The sequence below is a fragment of the Corvus moneduloides genome, chromosome 5, assembly GCF_009650955.1.
Source record: "Corvus moneduloides isolate bCorMon1 chromosome 5, bCorMon1.pri, whole genome shotgun sequence".
Classification (NCBI taxonomy): domain Eukaryota; kingdom Metazoa; phylum Chordata; class Aves; order Passeriformes; family Corvidae; genus Corvus; species Corvus moneduloides.
The window spans coordinates 51,990,366-51,999,238 of NC_045480.1; the positions used below are offsets into that span (position 1 = coordinate 51,990,366).

At 40.0% G+C, this 8,873-nt stretch overlaps 1 long non-coding RNA gene across 2 annotated transcripts; it reads left to right on the forward strand.

The window, feature by feature from the left end:
• Positions 1-491: 491 nt before the first annotated feature.
• LOC116444722 lies at positions 492-8,132 on the forward strand. Of its 2 annotated transcripts, none has more exons than XR_004240462.1 (2): positions 492-532; positions 5,683-8,132. It is a non-coding gene; the product is annotated as an uncharacterized LOC116444722 (long non-coding RNA). The 2 variants fall into 2 exon arrangements; XR_004240463.1 differs by lacking the exon at positions 492-532 and adding an exon at positions 3,046-5,488.
• The last annotated feature ends 741 nt before the right edge of the window (positions 8,133-8,873 follow it).

The following is an 8,873-nucleotide window of genomic DNA, read 5'->3' on the forward strand; positions in this document are numbered from 1 at the left end:
CTGATTTAAGGTGCTCAGAGGCCCTGTTTCAGAAAAGAACAAGGCAAAAACTGCTTCCAAGGCTTGCTAAAAGCTGGTCAGTATCTTTTAGGAGTCATGGAGCCTGTCATAGGTTAGCAAGCATAGTCCCGGAAGGGATGTCCTTGCTAAGGGGTGCTTACACCTTCCTCTGGGACTCAACAGAGCCTATCAGCTGGCCAGTTTGAATATGGACAATTCTTTGAGCCACTTAAAGTTGTGGCCGCCTCTGTGATCCACGCTTAAGAATAGGCAAACTCCCCCTCCAAGCTCTCTCTCATTTCCAGCGCTGGCACAGGTGGCTGCAGGCCCCGTGTGGGGGCCAGCGGGCCCGGCCAGGCCCTGCTTGGGCCAGGCCGGGCCGGGCCACGGCCATCCTGGAGCCATGGACCTGTTCCAGCCGTGGAACCCCCCCCACTGCCTTGCCGTGGGCAGCCGGAGCGGCTCGGCTCTCCCCCCTCTCCACTGCGATAAGAAAAATTCAACATTCCAGCTGCAAAGCTGCAAGGCCGAGGTGAGATTAACCCTTTTACTGCTGTGAAGAGCTGAAAACCTGAGGGAAGAGAGAGAGGAGATGCTTAAAGCTGAAATTCTGTTGTGAAGCTATGATATACCAGAGTATCCTGTTGTAATTCCATGAAGATATGGGGGGTGGAGTGTTCAACTCATGAGCAAAAGCACCTGCGCAGAGATAGGCAGATGCTGACGCAGCTGTAATTCCATGAGAAGTTTGGACAGGGAGAGATGGAAGCGATGTGGACCTTTGCTCCAAATGGGAAAGGAGAAAACCTCAGTTCCTAGAGATGGACCAGATGAGGACTTTTGCTCCAAACGGGAAAGGAGAAAACCTCAGTTCCTAGAGATGCTCCCAGAGATAGTCCTAACGATGAAGATGATGAAGACCCTTTGCTCCCAGGGAAGGAGAAGGGCCTCTGTTCTTTTGTTTCTGAACGGCTCAACCTTAAAATTGTACCCCAGAAAACTTCAAGAGTGGACCCTCGAAAGCAGTTGCAGGAAAAGCTGCAAGTTGGGGGAAGGGACTCACATGCAGGCAGAGAGACTCCTCTTCCTAAATGGACTGAACAATATTTGGAAGTGGGCGGCTGTCTCGTTGTGATAATGTTTTCATAGCACGAGCAAGAAGAGACTTCTCTTTCTAAATGGACTGAACAAGGTTATTATGGAAGTGGTAACAGACTGAACATCTTAAGGGTTGTCTTTTCACATTGTCAGTGGGAGAAGGGAGGAAGGTGGGGGGAGGAGGAGAGTTCTGAAGGTGGTATAATTTTTTCTTCTTTTAGGTCTGTTAATAAACTTCTTTATATTCTTTCAAGTTTGGTGCCTGCTTTGCATTTCTCCTAATTCTTATCTCACAGAAGATAAACAGTAATGAGTATTTTGGACCAAACCACTACACTAAATTGGTGTTTCCACCTGGTTACAAACCCAACCCGCTACAGAGCCCTTGGCAACAGCGCTTACATCAAACCTTGTGCTATGGTCAGGAAATCAGCAAACTAACTTTAGAGGGCTTAAACAAAGATAAAGGGCACCACTGTTATCTCATTCATAAACCAGAAATGAGTCACCTGCATTGACATAATTAATATTTGTTTACATTGAGTTGTTGACTTCAATTCTTTTTAATCTGAATTATTAGCTCCAGCACATGAAAAACACCAGGAAATAATACGTATATTGCCTTAACCATGATAAAAGCATTTTTCCCTCTCACTGGGTAGTTGTTTGGTCAAGCACAGAAGTTATTCTTGCTGTAATAAATTGGTATTACCACTTCCAAGAAATGGTCACACTCCTTGTGCTGTCTGCTGTCACTTCTAAATTCCACTCTGCAATTTAGCTGGCCACTTGCTCTCACTAAATGTGAAGAAAACTAACCCCAAAAAATGAAGTTTATCATGAGTTTAACTGCAATTACATTCTATTTGATTTTCCTCCCTTTAGTCAGCCATGTCTTTGTGAATCTCATTTTCCAGAAACCTAAACAATCTATTTTGGCTTCATAATTTTTCCACATTGCCACAATGATTTTTTTTTTAAGTACCTGTATAATGTGTGTGCTTACTTTGTAGAGGCATGGCCATCCTTAAATGAGGACAGTGGAAAATTCCTACCATGTCCTGGAGATTCACAAGCTCTACTTGCAGCCAGGGGACTGGATTCCTGCTCAAGGACAGTACTAGTGTTAGTCAGGCAAGTAGCCTAGCAACAGGAAAGTAGTAAGATGAGTATCTGCATCTTTAGGGAATGTACAACATGCTTTTTAAATTTTGAAACACTTCTGAAAGCCAATTTGCCCTGCTGCTGGAGATCATTAAGGACATTGTTAGTAAGGCTGACTGAATGAATGGTGGGGCTTTGGTTCATTTCTAGAACCAAGAAGTATTTTCCTAAACTCAGAGACAAAATTGGAATTTTCAAATTGTATCTTGTTGGACAAGAAAAGTTGGGATTTTCTTCTGAGAAAAACCAAAAATATCCCAATCTTCTAACTCTTCCCAACATCAGAAGTGAAATCTCAATGCAAAACACAGGCAGTATGTACTTTTCACTCAAATTTTTCCAACTCTCTACATTTCATAAAGAAAGCTTAGTGAATGAGAATCCCTTTGAGCCACATCCTTGGCTTCTTCCTGATAGAAGGGATGTCACACCAGATGCATTTCTTAAGAAGTCAACTACTCTCCTACAAAGACAGGATGAAAAAGTTGGGGTTGTTCAGCCTGGGGAAGATAAGGCTTCTGATAGCAGGCTTCCAGTACCTAAAGAGAGCCTACAAGAAAGCTACTACAAAGGCATGTAGTAACAGGATGAGGAGTAAATAGCTTTAAATTGAAAGAGGTAGATAAAATACTAGGAAGAAATTCTGTACTGCAGGGGTGGTGAGACACTGGAACAGGTTGCACAGAGAAGTTGTGGATGCTTCATCCCTGAAAGTGTTCAAGGCCAGGCTGAATGAAGCTCTGAGCAACCTGGTGTAGTGGAAGATGTCCCTGCTCGTGGCAGACGAGTTGGAAGAGATGATCTTTAAGGTTCATTTCAGCCCAAACCATTCGGATTCTATGAATCTATGATAGGTGAAAGCTGCTTCTCAGTCTCTGAAGAGCAGTATGTGCTTGGAGGGAATGGCCCCACCCTCACTGAAGAGAAAGCCCAAATATATGACAAGCAGTAAGGAAGAGAGATGGGTGAGAACCAGCTAAGGAAGAAGGATGGGAATCAGTAAAAACAAGATTCTGTTCTAGAAAAAGCTATTATCTCTTGCACTTTGAAGCAGTAGTGGCAGCTAATTCTTAGATCACAGCCCAAGATGACAAACCTCCCTCCAATCCAAAAGGGAAGGTGACTTATTGCTTCTGTCTTGACAGCATCCATGGTATTTTTACCTGGTGCTGCCTTTAAGCATAGATGCTGTCTTGAACCAGCACAGATAATGGGTTCAGCTTCAGGGCAACAGAATTATTTCTGTTCTGATAAAAGCCTGGCACTCCTACATCTGAGGTTTATGAATGCCAGCATGTCTACCACTGGATGCTTCAGGGATTGTGGAGACAGCAGGTTGCACCATTTGCATCAGGGATGTCTCAGTAACGTCATGCTGTTACTACCTGAGGGACGTCTTGGTTCTTTGTTTAGCAAAGAATCTGTTCTATGACTTCATTAAAATGCAGGAGGATAAAATTAAGTTTGCTGAGGATTTAGTGAAGCTGTGCTGCTTCTCAAACAGGCAACTGTAAAGAGCCACATACTGCTTCCACTGCCAGTGCTGTGTTTAAGTCTTCTGCTCTTGATCCAGCTCTCACAACTTGCACATCATTGATTATCTGTTCCCTGGCTGTCACTCAGCAGCTCTTACATGCCAGATCGGTGTGCCTGCAGCTCCTGACACAGCAGAAGACTGCCTTCTGCATTTTGGTGAAAGAGGTGCTGCAGTGGATCTCATGGCTGAGAGAAGCTCAGTCATGTGAAGTTGAGTAGGGAGAAGCTAGGTAGAAAGTGAAGTCTTCTACACAGAGAAATGCCTCATGTCAACATGTACTTCTTTGTACATCCAATAAGTACATGTTCAGTTGTGGGCTCTTATGACTCCTGATGTGAAAAAAGTGAAAAATCTGCGAAGTTTTTGAACTATGTTAATAAAATCATGAAAGGCAGCGTTAGTGGGAAAATTAACTCTGCTGAACTTCCTGCCTGCTTGCTTGTCTCATGAGCTAACACTTTATAGCGCGTGTTTGCCATGATTGTTTTGTAGGACCCTATGGCATAACTACTCTGGGATGGTTTTCTGTACCTACACAGATCACAAAATTGTTGCAATGCTTCTAGCTCTGCAGTGGAAAGGGTCCAAAATCCAGGAGAATGACTACCTGTCCCTACCAGGGAGTGGCATGGCTTTGTGAGAGTTGCTGATGAAATGCATAATGGGTTGGGGCACTGCCTAATCTCTTCCCAGTTTATGTGGCCAAATGAAGTCCAGTAGAGGTGAAGGGACCAAGATTTTTATCTCTACTTGGGAATAGGGATGAGTAAATACATCCTCTCCAGATATAAAAATAATCAAGCACAGTCCCTTAGTAAGTTGTGTATCTAGACTCGAGAAAAGCAATTGAATGTACTGTTAGACTAAAGGAAGATGCCCTAAACTCCTGTTCCCCACAAGTATCATTACTTCCTGAACTTGAAATAGCCAACTGAGCTTTATGATCCTTTTCAGATCAATTATTTGTCTATAGAAAAACGACACTTTTCTGTTATTAGGGTTCATTTTGCAGAATTTCCACAATAGTTCCTTTACTGAATAAGCTTGTGGGAGAAGGAAACCTGCTTATTTTTCTCTTTCTAGAATGTCCCATACAAAGAACATGCTTGTGAGCAACCATCTGCTGTGATATTCCAATACAACTAATTCAGGTCTTAAATCTTTTTTTAAGTCAAAGATACTGGTACTTGAAGAAGTACAACTGTGTAAGATGGGGCTCTTTTTAATTCATTTTTCTTTTTGGCAGAGTGGAGCTCAACTTATATAAACTGTGTTTTCCAGTCCATTTGGATGTTGGAGAACAAACCAAGGCCTTGTGGTAATGAGTTAGATTCAAGGCCTGATGGCTATCTCTTAAAACAACAGTGGCACAGACCCACAGTCTCCTGTGCTAGCAGATGGAGACAGAAGTTCAAGAGCTATTATCATCTGTTTCACCCATGAAAAATGCAATATACTCTCCTCCTGGATGAGGCACAGGCACCATATGAAGAGGCACTGTATCAGCAATCAAACCCTGGAAAGTTAAAATACATCTGCAACTGACTGAGCTAAGCCAAGTGTCAAACAACATGGGTACACCAAGGAATAAACACACCTGATAACAAAATTTACAGCATCAAATCAAACCAAAAAAACAAAGCCAATTTAAACTGGGAATTTGAAATGAAGCTAATCTGTAAAAATGAGGTAAAGCAAAACAATCCACTCTGTTCTTGTTCTCATTAGACAAAATATTCACCAAATGTGATGCTATTTAATCACAATACTGAACTTGATCGTATCAGTACTTTTTAAAAATAAATGGAGTTTATCAACCTTATTCTCTTGCAAACTTTGTTCATTGGAAACTACTGGAATACTAATCCTTGTTGTTATTTCAGGTAGTCGGTCTGAGCACTACAGCTTGATCTGTGGCCGCTGAGTTGCACAAGATGACTTTTCTGGACACGGAATGAATCTGCATGCAGCCTTGCAAGTCAGAGACTTACAATCCAGCACATCTCAATAACTTGACATCAGTGTTTTAAACAATTCTCCTAGTTCACCCTTGTCTGAACTAACTACTGCTATTGATTAGCAAGCATGTTTAATATTCTTTTGAAATGAAAATAAATGAGGCAGTTCAAGAAATAAAGCAATTTCATGCCATGATGACATTGCAAATAAGAAAAAAAAATCTAATTATGTGTGTGACTGTGAGAGAAGGTATGTCAGCAGCCTTGACATGCTCGAATATATCATAAAGCAAGCCCTTCTAGTCTTAGCTCATCATGCAAATGCAGACATGAAGAATGAGACTGTAAATTATTGACTGAAGAACTTCATGACTTACACCAGGTCTGATCAGAGTTACTAACTCACAGGTTTTGCAGGTTAAACTCTGTTATACTGATCACTGCATGTCATTTATCATGTTTACAATGGGGTAACATTGAAAATTCATATTTACTCTATGATCAGGTATAACTACCAGAACGTTATTACAACATCTGTATGTTTTCCATCCCATTCCTGTTCAGTTGGTTATTTCTATCTAAATGCAATATCATGCACTTACAGAAATAGCATTATTTTGTTTTCAGATCACATCTCCTATTTGTAAAGATACTTTTGGAAGTAAACCCTTTAGAAAATTTTGACGGGTTTCCTAGGATGGTGTCAGCAGCACCTGTGAGAAGCATACTCACATACTCTATTTCTTCACTTGTGCCATTAAGAAAAATATTGAATAGCACTGGAATCTGAAGAGATACTACTGAGCTTCCACCCATTTTGACAGTGAAAGGTGGGTAACTCCTGTCTGGGAGCAGTTTTCTGGCCAGGTTTACACAGGGACCTTAGAAAAGATTGAAAAAGATTAGGATTATCAAACAATTTACAGTAACATTATGTGAGAGAAATCCCCTAGGGAATATTAGGGGGTTTTATCTGATGCTTTTTCATGCACAAAAGCCCTGTCAGCATCCCATAGCATAACAGAATAATTAGGGTGCTTTTCATTCTCACAGATATCGGGTGTTAATCTTCTCCTTCTTATATTCTAGGCAAATACAGATAGTTGGGGGGTTTGCCCTTTCAAAATTCACAGATGCAGAACATGCCATGCGATGGAGAAACATTGTTCCTTTTAAACCCACAGTTATTGTCCCACACACATAGGACACAGATAAGTGCACAAAAGTACGTGTTCATAGTTCAGGTTAGTTGTGTAATTTGCATATTCTTCTGATAATGAAAAAACTGCAGCTTGCCTAATTAATGTAATAGAGGTAAATCATTACTGATTCCAAAACATTATTCCCCTCCATGATGGATTTAAGTAATTTTTGTGGTCTTGAGCAATTTATTGAATTTGAAAATTGTTAAAAATATTTCATACACTTCAAGCATGAAATGCTAATTTTGGCCTGGACTTCAGTTTAGCTATTGTCCTTTCATTTAATGTTGGGTATGCAGTAGGATTCTAATTTGTATGTCTTCTCGGTGTGGAAAACTTTTCTTTCTTTTCATAAGGACATCTGAAACACTTATTTTAAATTAACATGTGTTAAAATCTCACCGTAAAAACAAAAATGCAAAACATATGTGCTTACTAAGATGCAAAGATTTCTTAGAGTTGCTCTTCCATGCAGATTATAAGGTAACAATGGTGTAATAAATCAGTGAAGAATAAGTCCATTGATGATTTACATAAATATTTGGCCTTAAGCATTCTGATCAAGTGATATCATCCTGATTATCCACGTCTGATCACCTGAAGGTAACAAGATTACTAATTAATGCAGTCTTCTTCTAAGCTCCTACACTATGTTTCTAGTCCTGAATATCTGAGTAGGAAGCATACTAGCAGGTCTTCACTCAGTCTTTATTCAATGTTTTTATTCATAATGTCATCCACATTTGGCACAGAAAGCAGATGGATAGATAACAGGAAATTTAAAAACCTGCTATGGCTTTCTTTCCTGGAGCCAGCTGGGTTTCTTCAAAACAAGCGTCTTTCTAGAAGCAGGTTAATTTCTTCTTTTTAAAGCTCTGCCATTTCCTCCCATTTGTAAAAAAACACAGCAGGTCCTAAACTAGTTCTTGACTATATATATAACATTAGCTTCCCAAGTTTTCTTGGAAAAGGCAATATTAATAAAATATATTGGAGGGATGATGTTTTTTGTCAAGAATCACAAGTGAATAAGTATCATAAAATATTGCCAAGTTATTAAAGTGAGGCTCTGAGGGGGAAAAAAAGTCAGGTTTTAGAAAGAGTTTCTTTATGTTATAACATCAGGTAGCTGTATTTCTGAGGAAACAAAGGCAATAAAAAAAATCAATAATGGAACACATATTGCTTTTCCTTCCCTATATGGATTCACACCCACATTTTTCTTTATGCATCTATATAATTTTATTTGCATGAAATATTACTGGTAAAGAGGTGTAGATTTATAATTAGTTTCTTCCCAAAGAATATTACGCTTGTATTTCTTAACTAAATAAGTACAGGGTTAGCAATTTGAAATAATAATAAAGTCAGCAAAGAGAAAAAACAGCACATGAAAGCTTATCAGTACGATTGGCAAAGAAACCATGAGAGTTATGTAGTGGTGGAAATTCTTCAGAAGAGTCAAACAAGTACAGAAAATTGTGATGCAGAGAACCACTCCAATATTTAATGAAATGCATTGACAGCAACCTCTAATGATGAGAATTTGAACTGAAAAAGGTAATGAGTGTCGAGTTTAAATTTTTCTTTTTTTTACACAATTACTTTTGTTTCCTTGTCATAGACAGACCTTTAATATGACCAGGTCATGCCTTCTCAAAATAATTAGCAAAGCTGTGTGGTTATATTTTCCCTTTTGGGGAGCTTGTGCAGACATTGAAACTGCTTCTTTGACACTCCCAACAGCCTCCTCACCAGTGGCACCGCTCCACACTGCCCCTTCAGAGGACATAGGCTTCTTGCCAGTCTTGTGACTGAAGAGGTAGGTTCAGCACTGCTCGTTCATGATTTTATTTCCATCCTCATGGCAGATGTTCTACACTGCCTCAGAAAATTGCTTAATCTTCCTCTACT